We start from the raw sequence: 17,686 nt of genomic DNA on the forward strand, positions 1-17,686 counted from the left end.
AACCCCAGGCGGTCGAAATTTCCGGCGCCTTTAATTACGGCGTCTTTAATGGCCTGAGTCCTCTTGGGTACGTTAAATCCACATAAGCTAAATCAATCACTGAGAGTGCTATGAGAATGTTCTTGACGAACAAGCAAACTAGTTTCCTTTTGCACCTTTTACGCAAATGATTTTTGCTTTTTGCAAACTGCTTCATTTTGATAATCCACCAACATAAGATCCTCTCTCATCTAGCTGTATATTATGAGCCAGTGCTCTGTTGATTTTACAGCCAACCCGTAACTCAGTATGCAGCGCTTGCGCTGCTTGTTTTATCTTATCTTCAGTTTCTATCGTGGCCAAAAGTCTGGGGGACGCGAGTGTGCAGAAAAATAATTTTATTTTGGTGCAGTCAGAGAATCCAGTCACCTGAAATGTGTCAATGAGGCGACATGCGGGCTCTCTCCGGTACTAACTATTCCATACAATTCTTTTACGATGTAAAGCTGCAATAAACAGTAAACTTTTAATCACGATAGTACAAACAGCGACAAAAAAATACAACGCAAATTAGTTTAAGATGAGAGGAATGCAGTTTTCCAGTGCAGAAAAAAATCGGTTCATAATGCTCGTATTTAAAGCTGGTTTCTTAAGCTACATGCTAAGCCAAGAAGTTTTTTCCTTGCAAAAAAAAAATATATATACGGCTTACTTCCATCAGTACTGTTAACAGAGCGCAATTACGCGACAATTAGAGCTTGCTTACCTACTATTTATAGAGCGGCAGACCACAATGGTTCCGCGAAACTAACTGGGCACTGCTCCTGGCCGCATGCTCCTGACTCCTCATGTACCAAGCTTGAGTAAGACGAAATACGTAGCACTCAAAATAGTATCCGTGTTCAATCGCATCTGGTCGTGTATACCCTAGATATTAATTTGCACATGTCGGTAAAAACTGCAGTTAGCTGAAATTTCGTTTAAATTTATGTGGTGTGAATATCTATCGAACGTTCAGATGGTAAATAAATTTTTCAGTGATTAATTTCAGATAACCACGTGGACGTATGCAACTTTGAATTTTCGTAAGCCGATCAGAATGCGTCACTCCATTTTTTTTTTTTAAGCATGAAAACATAGTTTCTTTCTGAATACCTATAGACAGAACTGCGCAACCGCACGCACCGCAACCTAGTCTAGCCAGCCCGCTATGTGCGCCACGCGAAGCCAGATCGATTGCGCGACAAGGATCGCTCGATACAGCGGCACCACGCTGACTGGAGCGCGCCGGCCTGGAATCTCTTTCATTCGCGACCTCGCGCGATCCTCTCGCTTTCACGGGTCTTTTATATTTTTATTTTCCTCGCGTCTACATATACCGCGCTTCTTTTGATTATGATGGCGTCAGTGCTGTGGCCGACGCTGTCTGGCGTCCGGCCCGCTTGCGCCATCCACTCAATGACCCCTCGACTCGGAATGCCCTGGGCGGCCCGCATCACGCCCGCATACTCCATCGAGGAGGCGCGAGCACTCAAACGTGCTGAGTAGGAGCGGGTGAGATCAAAACAAAAGAAGCGGGTCGATCCCGATGAGTTATGTAAGCGCCCCGCACGACATCAAACAAAAGGCGGGCACTCTTGCATTTGGCTTTTGCTCCTTTGATACTGCGCTGGATGGATCGAATGGTTTTGTCCTGGCCGACATTGCAGAACAGGCCTAATTTCGAATGTTCAACGCCGTTTGCCTGACTCACTCTTTTCTCCTGTGTAGTGTAGTGGACGGTGCTTGCATAGCCTTGTCTTGTGTGTTTGCGCCTGTCAGGACACCTTGTGAGGAGGAAAAAAAAAAGAGAGAGCGCACTTAAGCTCCGCCTTAAGGGCATGACGTGATAGCGTATTGGGGTAATATCCATATATGCACAAGGTCATTCTCTATTTTTTTTACATTCATAGATCCCTGGGAGTCCTCGTACTGTTCCTAGCGCGGTGGTGAAGCAGTTAAGCGATGCGCCACAGCCCTGCGATGGCAGGCGCTTATAGCGGTGTGCCTTGTGTGGCCCAAGTTGCTCTCTCCGAGCGACCAATCATTAATTTAACGGTCACCTACCGCGGTGGGCAGTTTGCTCACTATCCGACAGGCAGGTTTTGTTGGCGCTGCAAGGTCACGTGACCGAGGTGGCAACCTAACTCCTGGATTGCTCTCTTGGCGCCACCTGCCAGTCACGCTCGTGATGTTGCATACACTGCGATACTCGGCTTTACCTAGCAGAGTGAAGCTATCGCTGCAGAAAACGACTGCTCCAGTGACACAGAGTTGTTCTAGCCAGGTTCGCGTAACTTACTTGGCACTTCGAAGTGCTAGAGAGTTATTTAACTACAAGGGTGCTTACAGTTCCAAGAGTGCTGCAGTAGGGCCGGCATGACTCCACTCCTTCATTTGACACTTCACCGTTTCATCCCTTTGGGTAAAGATTGCTTTTGTACTGTGCAGTGTCTTTGCACATTTATGCGAACTGGTTTTAATCGCTGCTACTCTTTTTTTCAGAGATTTCGTCTACCGTCCCCATTAGGGCTTTATTTGATTCACGTCATCGAAGCGTGGGCCCTATCGGGTCACTTCCAAAAGCTCTGAGTTTGAACTTGGCCGCTTCGGTATCATTGGTTTGTGACGAGAATCTAAGGTGAATGCAAAAAAAAAAAAAAGAAGCCTCTAGCTCCATATAAAAGCGCGCAATGTTAAGCTTCTCAAAACCTAGATTTTTTTTCAGGGGATTTTTTTTACGTGTGAAACTTAGGCGTGTCTAGAATTTCACCATATCTGCAAGAATCATTCCTAACTTTGAAATAGCGTGAAATGATGTGTACACTGGACCGGTAACACGCAGCTCACCTTGCCTTCTGTTCATTCTATCGTTCCTACTGGCTTGCTGTCCCGACTACATTGATTTGCAGGCGCTTGAGTCACTGGCGAAGGCTGAAATAAATCTGGCTCAAATGGAAGTGCGTAAACTAGCGCAATCCTGGCTCGGAATTGCAAGTGCTGATTTCTAAATCAATTCGATCAGCAAGACTTAGAGCCACGTACATTGGCCTTCTTCTGAAGATATTTTATGTGGCGTCACGTGGTGTCTGAACAAAAAAGATGCAGATCCCTAAAGAGAGCCAGGTTTTCTGGACGTATTAACCTTAAACAGTGATTGATGCGATAAGAATTACCGCCTCCACTCTTTGTTCATAGAGTCATTCATGATATACCTCCAGTTCCTCCTTTGTTCTCTCCACCCATTCCTACTCTCCGCTTTCGAAATTCTGTCTCCCACTCTTTGTAATGCTGCGTCGCGAATCTGGCTTGCTGCTCTATCACGTCCGTAAGCTCATTAAACGCTTGAGGCACTGCACTCACAACACAGACGACTGCGTCATCCTGTAACTTTCGGTGAAATAAGCCCTCAAGCAAAGACTTCTTCCTACATGTGTGTGTGTGTGTGTGTGTGTGTGTGTGTGTGTGTGTGTGTGTGTGTGTGTGTGTGTGTGTGCGTGTGCGTGTGCGTGTGCGTGTGCGTGTGTGCGTGTGCGTGTGCGTGTGCGTGTGCGTGTGCGTGTGCGTGTGCGTGTGCGTGTGCGTGTGCGAGTGCGTGTGCGTGTGCGTGTGCGTGTGCGCGTGTGCGTGTGCGCGTGCGTGTGCGTGTGCGTGTGCGTGTGCGTGTGCGTGTGCGCGTGCGCGTGCGCGTGCGCGTGCGCGTGCGCGTGGTGTGTGGTGTGTGGTGTGTGGTGTGTGGTGTGTGGTGTGTGGTGTGTGTGCGTGTGCGTGTGGTGTGTGTGCGTGTGTGTGTGTGTGTGTGTGTAACGAACATACCTGCTCAACCATGCTGTTTCTACTTGGCGCGCCCTCTCCCCTCTTTGCCTTGCGCCCTTATCCCTCCATTCTTCGCTCGTAGTCGCTGAAGCTTCTTAAATTCCTCCTTGCGTCAACGCGAGCAGAGGTTCACTAGAGCAGATCTTATGATCTTTTTGCTTATCAAAATAACATTTTAAAAGTCTTTCCTGAAACACAGGAGATGAGCGCCGTCGCCATTTTTTTTTTCTCATTTGCTTTCAGTTCAGAAAGGGATAAGCTGAAAGAAGCAGTTTATAAGGGGCTCAACGCCCCGTCGTCGTAATCCGAGCGTCGACGTTTCTAGCCGCTAGGCTTAATTTTTTTCGCAGCGCTTAACTACCGGTCCGCTCGGACGTAAGTTATCAGTAGGACCGTATTAAGGGCTCACCGTAAGCTTGAAAGCACTAATGCGGCACAGCTGTACTTTGTCAGCGTGTAAATCTTGGCCGTGAACTTGCTTTTTGTAGGTTTCGTACCTTTAGCCCGTTGGTGCGCAGAACGCTACAAAATATTTTTTTTTCCTTTGGTTTAGTGCTTCAAGCGCTTCCCTCAGCATTCCGACTAGAACATTTTAATCCGGATAGGCAACATGGTTGCGTAGCCCTCCAAAATCCTCAAAACAGCGAAAAAGTTTCTTTCACTCGCCTGTGCTTTAGCTCTCTTAATCTATGTAGAATTAACATGACTGCCAGTTGAAACTTCGTCTAAAGCGCGCTTATTTCTTGCTATGATGAAAGTGATTAAATGCGGGCTCCGGACTGGCGTATTTTTATGTTGTGCTTGCAGTTTTTTTGTGTACTATCTTGCACTTTCCTCGAAGACCCTTGGTGCTGACTCGCGTGTTTACCTTATGTCCTTTTCAGACGATATGCAAATCGAAGTGCTGTCAGGCTGTGTTTGTTGACTTTTTTTCTAAATTAAATATCAGGATTGATTTTCATGGATCAGCAGAACTAAAAAAAGTACGTTTATGGTGATACGGAATGTGCGGTATCTCACTTAAAAATATATTTTGGTCGTACAGGCGCGGACAAAAGTCAACGGAGCACTCAACTGTCTTCGAATATTTTTCACGCATCACCTAATTGAAATTTCCAGCAGTGGTACGCGCATGCTGGTCGAGGAGGTTGGTGGGCTTTCTTGTAGAGAAACAACGCTTCTTCATTACCAATGAAGAAAGCGTGATTGCACTCCGAATGCAATAGCGTGCTCCGTTTACTTATGGCCGCGCCTGTACCTTATTCAACAACAGCAACTACAGCATTAACGCGACGCTTAGTCGCTTTGGGACGTTAAACCCCATACACCAACCAACCAACCTTTCGAGTGCGTAATGATTGCCGAAAGAGATAAGCACGTTATATTTTCCCTACTCATGACGGTTTAGGTCTAAGTCACTTGCCAAAACCGCAGATTCAGCATGTCTAATCTGCCCAAGCTGAGATATGTCTGGTGCGGCAGCTATTCTAAAGGGTTAATCAAATGTGTCGCATGTAAAAACAATGAAACTCAACGCTCCATTGTTAGTAGTCATACACACCGGAAATCTATGAAGAGAATATATTATTCCGCATTTTTTTTTTAGCTTCACTGCATTCTTTATCAGCCGCCGCGGTGGCTCAGTGGTTATGGTGCTCGGCTGCTGACCCGAAAGACGCGAGTTCGATCCCGGCCGCGGCGTTGAATTTCGTTGAGGAGAAATTCTAGAGGCCCGTGTACTGTGCGATGTCAGTGCACGTTAGAGAACCCCAGGTGGTCGAAATTTCCGGAGCCCTCCACTACGGCGTCTCTCATAGCCTTAGCCGCTTTGGGACGTTAAACCCCATAAACCAAACCAAACCAACCAACCATTCTTTATCGCTGTTCTTCCAGCAATTTCTTTGACCGACGCATATTGGATGTCGATGGGCTAGACATGCTTGCAAAGACACCAGTATTTGCATTCAAGAGTCCCTTCGTCCTGTCTCTTTTGAAGCAAACCGTAGTATTCTTAATAAGTGCTATTTGATATATTAAATAAGCTCATGAACCTTAAGCCCTTCAGCGCTGAAGACACGTGAGATAATTCTCTGTACTCTAGAGATAGAGGGGACGAGGGCTGCCTATTAATGGGGAGTTTCGACCTTGGTTACAGGTGTAAAAAAAAAAAAAAAAAGAGCTGAGTTGACTCGATTCAAGAAATAAAACTCACCGCGCGTTCCTCCCTCCCAGACCGAGTGAAGATCCGGGCTCCGTTCCGGTTCCGACTCGGCGCCGTTCAGGCTCGGACGCCTCGTGGTCCGGCGCTCGTCTCGATGCAGCACTGGAACCCGCGTAAGGTGAGCATCGCCTTCCCTACGCGAGAAAGACGCTCCGCAAAACCGGATGCAGCCGTGGTATTTATCGGGGACTAAGAATGTCTCCATGTGAGCGCCTGCGATTAGGCCGGCGAGAAGCAACGTTCGGTCGGTAGACGTCACTTTTCTTCGCAAGCACTATCGTTGGCCTTTGGTATGTAGCCTAGAGAGCCGGAAATACGGTCTTTTGGAATAATCTGGCTGCGTCGCAAAATTGAGTCGCTGAAACAAAACCGCGTAGTTGTCATCACTCGAAACAGGGAAGTTGCACAACGAGACACACTACATCGGGATTTCAGCTCTACCGACATGCAGCGGCACAATCGCAGCCATGTTAAGTTACTGGTTTCGTTGTTTGTTGAAAAACGAAAACACTCACCGCCGTGTCTTTGTGATATATAAAGTTAACCTGTTCATTTGGCTGCCGAATACAGTACGTGCAGCTGAGGACGATTGCTTTCTTTCTCGCGCATGCACTATTACTCACTTCCATGTATGCGCTCTGCTTCAGAATTCACCTTGGAATCCAGAGACGTAACAAACATGAGGTCTAGTTTTTCGCTTTACTGCTGTATTGTTGATTTCACCCGATTGTCTTCCACCTCACAAAGAAATCTTGTCATTTTACACAAAAATAACTATTTTTTTCCAACGAAATCTTTTAAGTTTTTGAGAAATGGAAGAAACGTTTAGTTTTTGGCGGTTATCGAGACACTACCATTCGAACATGGGACAAGGCCAGATTCTCTGGCGCCATCTTCGGGTTGCATAATAAAAAAAAGTCGATGTCGTTTACCGCATAGTAGACCGACGTAATACACTCGTTGTTGAAATGGCGGCATGGCGAGCTTAAACTATAATCTGGACACCCTTGGGCTTAATTCAGGGCCTGTGTGGTTCCAGCAAACCCCCCCCCCCCGCCCCCCCCCCCCCCCCCCCCGCCCCAGAAAAAAAAAACAAAGTCGTTGCCGTGCCAGCCAGCCAGATGCGACAGCGAAGTACGGCAAAATAAAAGCGTTCCGCACGTGCCCTTAAGGGGTTAATCACACTATAGTAGCCCCACCAAGGAAAGAATGCAGTAGGAATGCGGGGTAGAAGGCAGGACACGGGGCAAAAAAAAAAAAAAAGAAAGAAAGGAGGCTGATGCTGGCGTAGACACATGCATGGCCTCTGACGGCGCAGCTAGCCCGGCGTTCGGTTGCGGAGGCGATTGCGTCATTACCCGGTGATCACGGTCGGCGACCGTCCACTGATGCAGTGGCGCATCCTGGCGGACGTGCATGGGTCGACGCTGGCGACGGCCTCACTGCACTCAACGCAGGCACCAGCCCGATGGTTCCGTGACGCGTGGCCACAAATCGTCCGGCGGTGGTCGCGCTCGTAATGTGCGGGGGGATCGTCGCTAGTGCCGTCATTTGATGAGGACGGTAATGATGCCGCCACGCGTCGCCTCCGCGCCATAGCTCGGGTCTGCCGCCGAGCCGATGCCCCTCGCGACGTCGTGCGGATGCATGGAAATGGGATGTCCAGGGGATGAACCAGGATGTCCTGGGGTGGCGCGGGTAGCCGCGTGTGACACTGAGCGCGAAGTAACAGTATTATGGCTGGGTTGCCATGCTTTTAACTGAGAATTGCGCCGGTACTGGGAAGAACGCTTACGTAAGATGAATTCCAGAAACTGCTCGCAAAACGAATAGACTATAACATCGCTGTCGATCGATCAATAACAATGCGGTTGCCATTGTCATTTCATGATGTCTTCTCTTTATTACAGAAAAATCTTTTATGCCCAATTTTCATCGGCTATTGCATCTGCATTTCACAAGAAACCTTTGATGGCCGCACTGTAAACTTCGAAAGCAATCGATACGAGCTTGCCCCGATAACAATAAAAAAGATAGCCTGAGTAACAGTGGGGAATAGCCCATGTCTTTAAGGCCGTGTATTATATAAAATGTGGACAAGGATTCGGAGATAAAGGGCCCATTGGGACGTGTATACTTCCCTACGTTATTCCGGCTTTGCTTACTGTTAGCTTATTTCGCAGACTGCCCACGTGACCACACTGGTAGAAGAATCGATTGGTTTTCTATGCTATGTGGGTGAGCTTGCAAGAAAAGACAGATGTTGGTAATGAAGAACTAGCGGCCCAAAAATATTTTAATCGCACCAATAGAGTACAGGGAGTTTATGGGAAATAGGTGTAAATACATTTCAGCAACTATATCGCACAGAATTTCGATGATGTGCATGCAAATTTTTTTTATTTCTTTGAGGAATAATTCTTATCCTTCGGGTTGACAATCGACCCAATCCCTGTAAACTGGAACCATGCTAGCATTGTTTCGTTTCGCCCCGTCTTAGCGCTGTTCCATCCCAGCGCTCCGAACACGTGCCCGCCGCGATGGACCAATCACTTTCTTCCGAAGACAACGACCTCACCTATAGTTCGGCGCTCAAAGGCTCCTAATGCGTAAACAAATGCCTGCTCCGCCGAAGAAAGGGACGGGACGCCGACGAAAGAGGCGCCTAGCTCCGATAATCGCCGGCCAAGGCTGCTTCTTCGGCGCCGCTGCATAACCCTATTTGCCAGGATTAGCGCCAAGCTTCGTTTGCCAGTACTCTGCCTAGCTAATTCCGTACAGCACGGCGGAAGCTGGAGATAGCACCAGCTAATCAAGACCAATGTCGCGATTCTTCTCCCGCGAGGGATTGGTTCGTGACTTGATGATGCTTTGAGTCCTGTTGTCTTGACAGCAACTGTGATTGTCCAGTAGATGACGTCAGCCAGTCAATCACAAACCACTGAATTGAGAACTTGCCACTAGTTGATTCACAGCAATCACAACCTGGACTGCACTGCACGGTTTTAATTTGACGTAGTATACAGCGTTCTTGCCTGTCGGCGGCGACTAGCGTGAGGTTTACGTGCGCGGGCCTGTGCAGTCAGCGGAACGCCTTCGCATCGCAGTCTTGATCGCACGATGCCTCCTCCTCCACCTCCTCTCCCTTCTTTATCCGATTCACCTGGCTGGCGTTCCCTTCTCTCTCAGCTCTCAATTTCTTTCCCGTGCCACCTTTCTTTGCCCGCTCTGACGCGGCTGCCCGACCGTCAGCCGCTGCCACCGTCGGCGGCTAATTGCTACCGCAGCCAGGCCAAAATCGCACCTCCAATCTGGAGATTTCATTAATTAACAGCTGATCAGTATTCATTAGCTTCCGTTCGCGTCGGCAGTTTCGCAGCCTCCCCCTCCCCACTTTCTCTCGATTTTCTGCATGCCACGTCGTAACCGCGGTCCTTGCACTCTCCTTAGAAATAAGCGTTCCTCTGAGCGTTTTTTTTTTTACTTTCTTTGTTTCCTTTTGCGACCTCCCCTTATTACCCACTGTTTACTTTCCACTAGAACCACCGTTTATCTAAAATCCAGTCCAGCGTACTAAGAGAACATGGCGGAAAATTTTAGTTGTTTCGATAACTAATGGCGCATACGACCTCTAGGTGGCGTGAATTAGTCGCGGTTGATGTTCGTACCGAGAAGTGAGACAGTTACTGCACCTTTCCTTTCCTGAAAACTAATTTTCATTTTCGGGTGCAACCTTCTAGCGAGTCGTTCCAAATTATTACCCGTCTGCACTAAGTGGCTATGCTTATTAGGAATCTCAGTCATTTATTGAGAGTTCTCGTTCCTTACCGTGTTAAGCAAACAGATGCCTACTGTTGTGATCTTATTTCTCAGTATAACCTGGTTTACAAGAGAGACAAATTAACTGCTTTGGGTGCATAACCTTGGTCCTTCTAGTCACGACAGTTAACAAACCAGAACTTCATATCGTTTTGTTTCTATTTAGCGTCTTGTATCACTTATCATTGACTTGCGACGTGAAATAGCCTTGCAAGTTTTTCTCTCTCTTTTTTTTTTTTTGAAGGCATTCCGTTTCTCTCGGCGCAAAATCCACGCAAAAACTTGAACCGAGTGAGTCTCGAAACGTTGGGATTTCTTTTGCTCAACCCTTGCTTCGTGCCAGTCTCCTTTTAAGTTACAAACCCAACCATACGGACTTGCGTCACAGATGTACCACCAACGTCAAACGTGAACTCCAAAACCGCGCCGCGGTGGCTCAGTGGTTATGGCGCTCGGCTGCTGACCCGAAAGACGCGGGTTCGGTCCCGGCTGGTGGTGGTGGTGGTGGTGCTGGTAAAAACATTTATTAAAAAGGGACTGGAGGTATGTTTGGATCAGCCCTTAAAGGGACTGATCCTTACAAACACTAGGTGGAGGTCCCTAGTATGGGACTCCAGTGGCGGTGGCCTCCGCCCGGGCGCGCCCGACTAAAGCTTGTTGAGCCTGTAAGTCGTGGCAGCCGAGCAGGGTCGCCTCCCAGTCCTCCCTGGTTGGGTTGGGGATGGGGGGAATGGCCGGGTTGGAGGGACAGGCCCACACCATGTGATAGGTGTCCGAAGACACCGCACTACAGTGCGGGCAGTTGCCGCTAAAGGAGGGGTCGCGGCGGCCGAACTTCGATGAAGGCAAAATTCTAGAGGCTCGTGTACTGTGCGATGTCAGATCACGTTAAAGAACCCCAGGTGGTCGAAATTTCCGGAGCCCATCACTACGGCGTCCTTCATAGCCTGAGTTTTTTTGGGACATTAAACCCCAATAAACCAATCCAATCAAAAGCTGGAAGATATTGCTCTAGGGAGACAAAATACTAAACAGGTTGATTTTCGCGTCGAAGGCGCAAAGACCACTCTTCAGAACTGATAATAAGCTACGCCTGTATCTTCCCTCCAGCCGCTAATATTTTTGAGTACTGTGCTGGCGTTTCCGTGGTTTTGTTCACGTTTCATTTCACGCCGATGGTGCCTTCTCGTTCGTGGTGGTGGTGGTGAAACTTTATTACCAGCGGATATAGTGGAGCGACCCGAAGTCGCCCCCCGCTTAAACGACGGCCGCTATCCCTTGGGCAGCGGCGGCGTCTTCAGCCAGCTGGAGGAGCTTGATCTGTGTCCCCGGGTCGGGGCTGAGCAATAGAGCCTCCCAGTGATCAGAGTCGGTAATGAAGTGACTCGCGGGTAGGCACTGCGGGCAGTTCCAGATGATATGATTTAGATCGGCTTTCGTATCACAATTTTTGCATTTGTCTGAGTCCTTCCGAATAAAAGCTACACGATTGGGGATTTGGATAGGTGTTAGTTTGAAGTTAACGCCAGGCTTTGGCCTGTTGCTTGGAGAGCGTTTTATCTGCTGGGGGAATTTGAGTCTTACGAGCCTGTAGTGCTGCAGGATTTCTCTGTAAGAAAACAACCTGTCCTTGCCGGAGTATAGGGCGGGTGGACTGCACGACCCAGCTCGGCGGGACAGTTCTCGAGCTAGGTTATGAGCCGCCTCATTACCAGCAAGGGAGGAATGAGCAGGCGTCCAGATTAGGCGAATGCGCCGCGTGGGCTGATAATTTAGCAGAATCCGTGCTGCTTGTGGGAGATTCTTCCAAACGTGTAGTTACGTATCGCCAATTTTGAGTCGCTGACAATGGTTTCTGCCGAGGATCCCGCAATGGCTAGAGCAATGGCTGTTTCCTCTCCAACATTTGTTTGCTGAGTGCGTATAGTGCCCCCAGTTATGAGTGTACCACGTTCCGTGGGGACCACAGCTACCATCTTATCAGCCGAAGAATCTGCTGCATCTGCATATACCACAGAGGTATCATTAAGAAAGCGTTTGCCTAATGATTTGGCTCTCCCTGCTGGACGTTCAGCGTAGAAATCGGGGTGCATATTCCGAGGTAGTGGAGGAATGACCAGAAGCTGGCGTATATGTTTGGGAAGGTCAGTTGTTGGTCCGCCTTGTTGTTCGTATGTTATGCCTAGTGTGGACAGAATGCGTCTGCCAGTTAGTGTGGCCGATAGTCGTTCGTACTGCGAGACGGTTACCGCTTCGTGACAACTTTGTTCGACTGGAAATTGCTACTCCCTCTTTCCATAGCCCTTTTTATGCCGAATTCTTAGTACTCCAGAGATGCAAGCCGAGTATCGGTAATGCTCATTAGAAAACTGCGAGAAGAAGAGAGTGCGATGTGTCGAAAAGCTTGTCCTTGTACTAAGATGACGGGTATGAATAGAAAGTCAGCAGTTAAATCCGCTTGAAGCGCAGTGAAGAAAGTAATCAAAATGTTTCAAGAGAACAGTTAGGAAAATTTGATTGATTAGTAGACTTAGCAACTCAAGTAAAAACCCACGAAAAACAAGAACACAAAGATTCATCTACCCTTCAACCTTCTAGCCATCTAGAAGAATGATTTTGAAATATTGTTTCCTTTCGCTTAAGTTTCTTTATTTAGTTTTTCTTGCAGTAAGCTGAAAACGGCAAAAAGTCCGAGCCGCGGCGAAACGAAGTCGATTGCTGGCGCTGCAGAGAATAAGCTCTCGCATCAATAACATGGTAGGTCAATACAATACGTCCGACTGAGTGAAAACGCTTTTAAAGTGGAACTTGTTTCCGACGTATCAGCGAAATTTGTCCAAGGCAAACAGACTGCGCCGGTGCCCTCTTTCACTTTTTTCCCGCGTTTCAACTGTTTTATCTATGCTTCTTTCGCGGCACCCGCTCATTTTCTCGAGTGACACGGTTTGCTCAGGCACTTTCAGATGCTTGAAGATGTCTAAAAGAAACGCTTTTTCTTTTAACTCTTTCCCAAAACAAGCTTCTCGCGTTGTACGTTCGGGCAGTGCAAAGAAAAGTTCGATCGTAACCGGTTTAGAGGATATGCTACAATTCCCTCACGAGCCAAGCCTTCCTGAAATAAGTAATGCAAAAAAAAGTTGTACCGATATTCCTTTTTGGCACGCGATTCCGGTCTCGTGAAACTGGCGCACACTTCTTTTCAGGCCGCCGTTCCCACTATAGGCTTTTCTGTGCTTTTACTGAAACAAGCCGGAATATCTATTGTATGCTTAATGTTCAGCGTTCAGTTTTTCTCGCAAGAGAAGTCACGTGCTTCGCAGATGTCTAGAGAAAAAGTTTTTCCAGATAATGGATCATGTTTATTGACGTACGTACACACGCTCAGAGGGACAACTTGGCGGTACGAAATTGGGGTTTCGGAAATCGATGGGTTTGATGTCTCTTTTTTTGTTGTTTGAACTTTTTCGTTTTTTTTTTATGAATCGCGCTGCTTTTCTTTGGCGCAGGTGTGCCCTCTTACAAAGAATAGGAACTCCTTCAGGCTGTTTCAATAGACCTCCTTTTTCGCATGCCTCGAAACTGATATGCACTGCCTCTAATAAGTCAGTCTACCCCCGAAAAATGTGTACAACGAAAATCAAAAATTCATGTTGTGTATAACACTAGCGTCGTATTGGTGTATGCATTTTTAGAACTGGGAGTATGGTGGGACATTTATATGTTCCCGGCAGCGTGCCAAAACAATGCATCGGCATTGGGTTTGAGTTCAGCTAGCCTAAATCAAACTGAGTACTCCGTTCGAATGTAGTGATAGCACCAGAACAAGCCACCGGTAGCAGCTCCTACCTACCGAGCGGCATAGTTCAGTAGACCAGAGGTTGGAGAGGCGCTGTCGTTTGAAAGCAACTAGGCAGACGTTGATTTGAAGGAACAACCTTCGAATACCAAGTTTCTCCACAGCACAGCCGAAAGTTGTGTTCGCGTCAAGGAAGGAGTAAAAAACAAAACGAGGGTGATAAATGTATTTCAGGCAAGAGCATTCTAATGACAAAGGTTGCAAACTGAAGGTAGCGTGAAGTGAGCTAGGTATACGCTGGTTTCAGTAGACCTGGGGAAGGTCTACGGGAATGAAACGAAGAAGGAAAGCGCACAGAAAAAGCAGAGGTGCTGAAGTAAAATGAAAGCTCGGGCACAAAAGATTTTGAGAAAGTGCATTAAAACTCGTCTTAAAAATATGATGCTTTTAAAACAGAATAAAAACGGCTCAATTTAAAAAGGAACAGAGAAAGGCACTCACAAAAGGATATCATTGCTGCCAAAACTCTTTCAAATTCTGCTTGAACATAAGGGACTAATGTATTAGATAAAAGAGACAGGCAACAGCATAAAACGCATAACAAACATAAGAGAAAAAAAAAAGACTATTAGAGCACAGTTTCGTATAAACACTGAAAATGGATAGTATGAAAAAGGATGGTCTTTGAAAGCGGAGTGGAAGAACAGCAAATCGGGGTCGCGAGCCTTTTTCAGTCAGGCCGTTAGTGGGGCCTGCTTTGGGTCGGGGCAGATCGGGAAGCTGGAGGCAGAGGAGAAAGCGTAATCCCTCAATCCGCGCCGAGAGTGAATGCCTGGATATCCGAGCCCGCTGACCTGGGAACCCGCTGATCCTTTCGCCGCCTTAATGTTTTCCCTTCTTTTTTTTTGCTTCTTTGCTTTTATCTCATTTACCCGCTGGGAAGCGAAACTAGGAGTAAGAAAAGCATCGTTTTATTTATTTTTTTCTCTTCCAGTACACTGCTTTCTCAAGTAGAAATTGGCGGCTGGTCGGCTGGCTGGCTCAACTACGGAGCTAAATTTCAGTGCGTTGGGTATCTACGTTTGATACCCCGCAGTCGGAGTGTCGCGCGAAAGAATTCGACGCCGCGCTGTGTATTGAGTGCTTGTTAAGCTTCCTATTAAACCGGCCCCCTTTTGAAACATAACACGGGCATATTGAATTCAGTGCACCGATGTCCTTGATTGATTTTGTCTTAGCTAGTGTTTGTTCTTGCTTTCTTTTCTTTTACCTCAACTGTTTCCTTTTTTTTTTCAGTTTGTCTCTGTTTTGTTAATCCCAAGTTAAACTTGGATTTAACAAAACAGAGAGAAACAACTTCCAAAAGGGAAACAATTGAGGTAAAAAAAAAAGAAGGGAAGAACAAGTACTAGGTAAGACTTAGGAAAACTATGGGAATAAATGTTACTGCTACACTTCTTCCAATCAAGGCAGCAAATACAAAAGACAGCAGTCATAAAACTGTGAGTGCAGTTTAAAAGATCTTTTTTATTTAAAACACAGCGACACGTGCACCTTATTGGGAACAGCGGATGCCTTGATGAAGAGAAGGGGCGAAGGTGTAGGTGTGTTTGAAGAAGATGAAAGTGGTGGGGTGAAGGTGTGACGGAAGGGGGAAGGTGGGAAGAAATCTGCCTATCACTACCAGGAATTCGGGACAAGTGCTTTTAACTCCCTTGACTGCCACCACAGGGCGCTTGGCTTTCCTTGGCGCGTCATCGTGACGTAAGAAAGAATCAAAATGATCGACTCGCCTCCCATTGAAACGTTTAGGCTACTAGGCTTAGCGGCATTGGCTGGGTGCTATCCCGAATTCCTCGTAAATGCGAACACGAGTGGACACCGAAATGTTATATCCTCTATTTTCTAGAAACATGAATTGCATATGGATGTGCCAATAACGGCTAGTCTAAGCTTTTGCAGAACTTCGCCCCCTCAAAAAACGAAAATGGTCCACAAACTGCCATCACATAAAAAAGCAGAAGAAAATTTTACGTGCACGTCTGGTAGTGCCGGAGCTTTCTGCACTAACAACAGTAACGTTACGATGACCTCGAGGACGCACTTTCGGCATACTTCAAACAATGGAAATGTTCATCAACGACTTCCGGTAGGAAAAAAAGTGTGCGGATATCCCATTGAGATGCATGACGGCAGGCATCAACCATTCTTGTGCTCTATGCCAATTCGTTGATAATTATTTCGTTTAAGGGATAAAAAGTAAAATTATATGTTCACCTTTCTTTAGAAAACGTTCCTTTTGTGTTCGTCAGCCCTCCCTACCATTTCTCCCTGTCTAATAAATTTCAAGAATGTACGAAAAGCCTGTAGTATAGTCTTCCCAGCCCTCTGAAAGTTTCAATGTTAAAACTGCAGTTTTTTTCTGATTACGACGCTAATACTGAAAGACGCTAGAGCTCAGTGTCGGCGCTGTCTTGCCCTTAACAACTTGTCACCTCTGGCGCGCTGATCTGCACCTGCACACAAACAGGCGAGTTTCAACCACACAAAAAGGCAGCATGCGGTTGTAGCCGAGACATCCCCGAATCGTCACAGACGGGTCCAGAAGACCCAAACTCGTCTTCCATCCCCGAATCCTTTCTTTACTAAGTATCGATTTCGGCTCATAGACCGTCTTCTTCGCATCGTATAAGATGTAGAAACTGCGACGCAAGTTGGGCTCTTCAAGACGAAACGCGTTTCCTCGACGGCTGCCCGAACAGAAGAGAAACAACTTCTCAACGAATGTAACGAGAAGAAAATATTGAGGAGAGGAAATAGGGATGCTTTGAGGAGGTCGAGGCCGCTTGACGAAGCTTCAAGAGCAGGAGATGGTTAGATTTATTTCGAGAATAGATGGATCCTCTAGCCGCCGAGGTCGGTCTGGGAGAAGAATGAACCCTTCGGTTTCCGTCTTGTTAATTTTTTTTTTTTTACTCTCTTAGAAAATTTCTCCTCGCTTTCCGCGATCGTCTCCTCTTCTCAAGAAAGCGGAATAGCGGTGTGAAAAGAGCTGAATCGGAGATTCGCTCTTGTCACCCTCTCGGCAGATCGCGGTTCGTCCGCTGTCTGCTGCAGAAGGATTTGGGGGCTCAAGTCGAATCTGTTTGAAGCCGTCTCTAGCACTTCTTTTTTTCCTTTCGGAGATATCCCTAGCGATCCTCTTATTAATTGTCCCCTGTTCTGCGCGTGCGCTAGTTTCCGCTCCATGTTGTGTTGTCTGTCTCGTTATAAGGAACGAGCCATCTGTCTCGACCGGAAAGTTTGTTATCGGTACGCTTCTCTAATGGCTGTTAAAGAGAGGCGGAAACAGCCTTACATATCCTTTTTTTCCTCCGTTCTTTCTTTTCTTTTTTTAAACGGCTGAAAAGTATGCTTGGAGATGGCCTCGCTAATAATTCAAACGCTCTAGTTTCTCTCCTGCTAAGTTGCCAAAGAAGCAACTCTTTTCCTTAGCTCCCCTTCTGAGTGAGGTAAAAAAAAATTCGTAGCTCACGAGTTTCCGTCTCTAAAGTTCGAACGCACGTAACTTGCGTGCAAGTACTCGTCGGTATTTCTTTTCTCTGGTGTTCGCGATTCCGTTCGATCGAGGGCATTTCGCATGACGTATTAGTGTTCACAAGACTTAGTAAAAGTAAAATAAGACAGTTTATACGGCTATAAATTAGTCGAACGGTTGTACGCTAAAAGTATTAAAGGGCAATTTATAAAAGCCTGCAGCACCACACGTGTTTCTCTCACACGTAATCTCATGCACTCGAAGGTTTGTCTCCGATGCGCCAAGGACAACGTACGTTATGTAGCACGACAGTTCTTGCTTTTGCTGCTATAGGCTTTTTCGGAAGATTTCCTTCAATACATGTAAGGGCAGAGCGGACATGAAAACATGAATTTCTGCAGAAGAACTTCAATACAAGACATAAATAATAGTGCGTATATAAAGAAAAAAAAACGTCGTTCCACTGTTCTGTCTGAGT

The 17,686-nt window shown here is 46.9% G+C and overlaps 1 protein-coding gene across 8 annotated transcripts in view; it reads left to right on the forward strand.

Moving 5' to 3' along the window:
* LOC149358691 (metabotropic glutamate receptor-like) overlaps positions 1–17,686 on the forward strand; it is a 297,659-nt gene that overhangs the window by 103,106 nt on the left and 176,867 nt on the right. For all 8 annotated transcript variants that reach the window (XR_016288715.1, XM_089570845.1, XM_089570847.1 and 5 more), the window contains exon 2: positions 6,067–6,173. The gene's annotated coding sequence lies outside the window, so the exon portion shown is untranslated. The remainder of the gene's footprint in view (positions 1–6,066; positions 6,174–17,686) is intronic.

This window comes from Amblyomma mixtum, chromosome 2 (genome assembly GCF_055824585.1).
Source record: "Amblyomma mixtum isolate Tamu chromosome 2, ASM5582458v1, whole genome shotgun sequence".
In the NCBI taxonomy this organism is placed as follows: Eukaryota; Metazoa; Arthropoda; class Arachnida; order Ixodida; family Ixodidae; genus Amblyomma; species Amblyomma mixtum.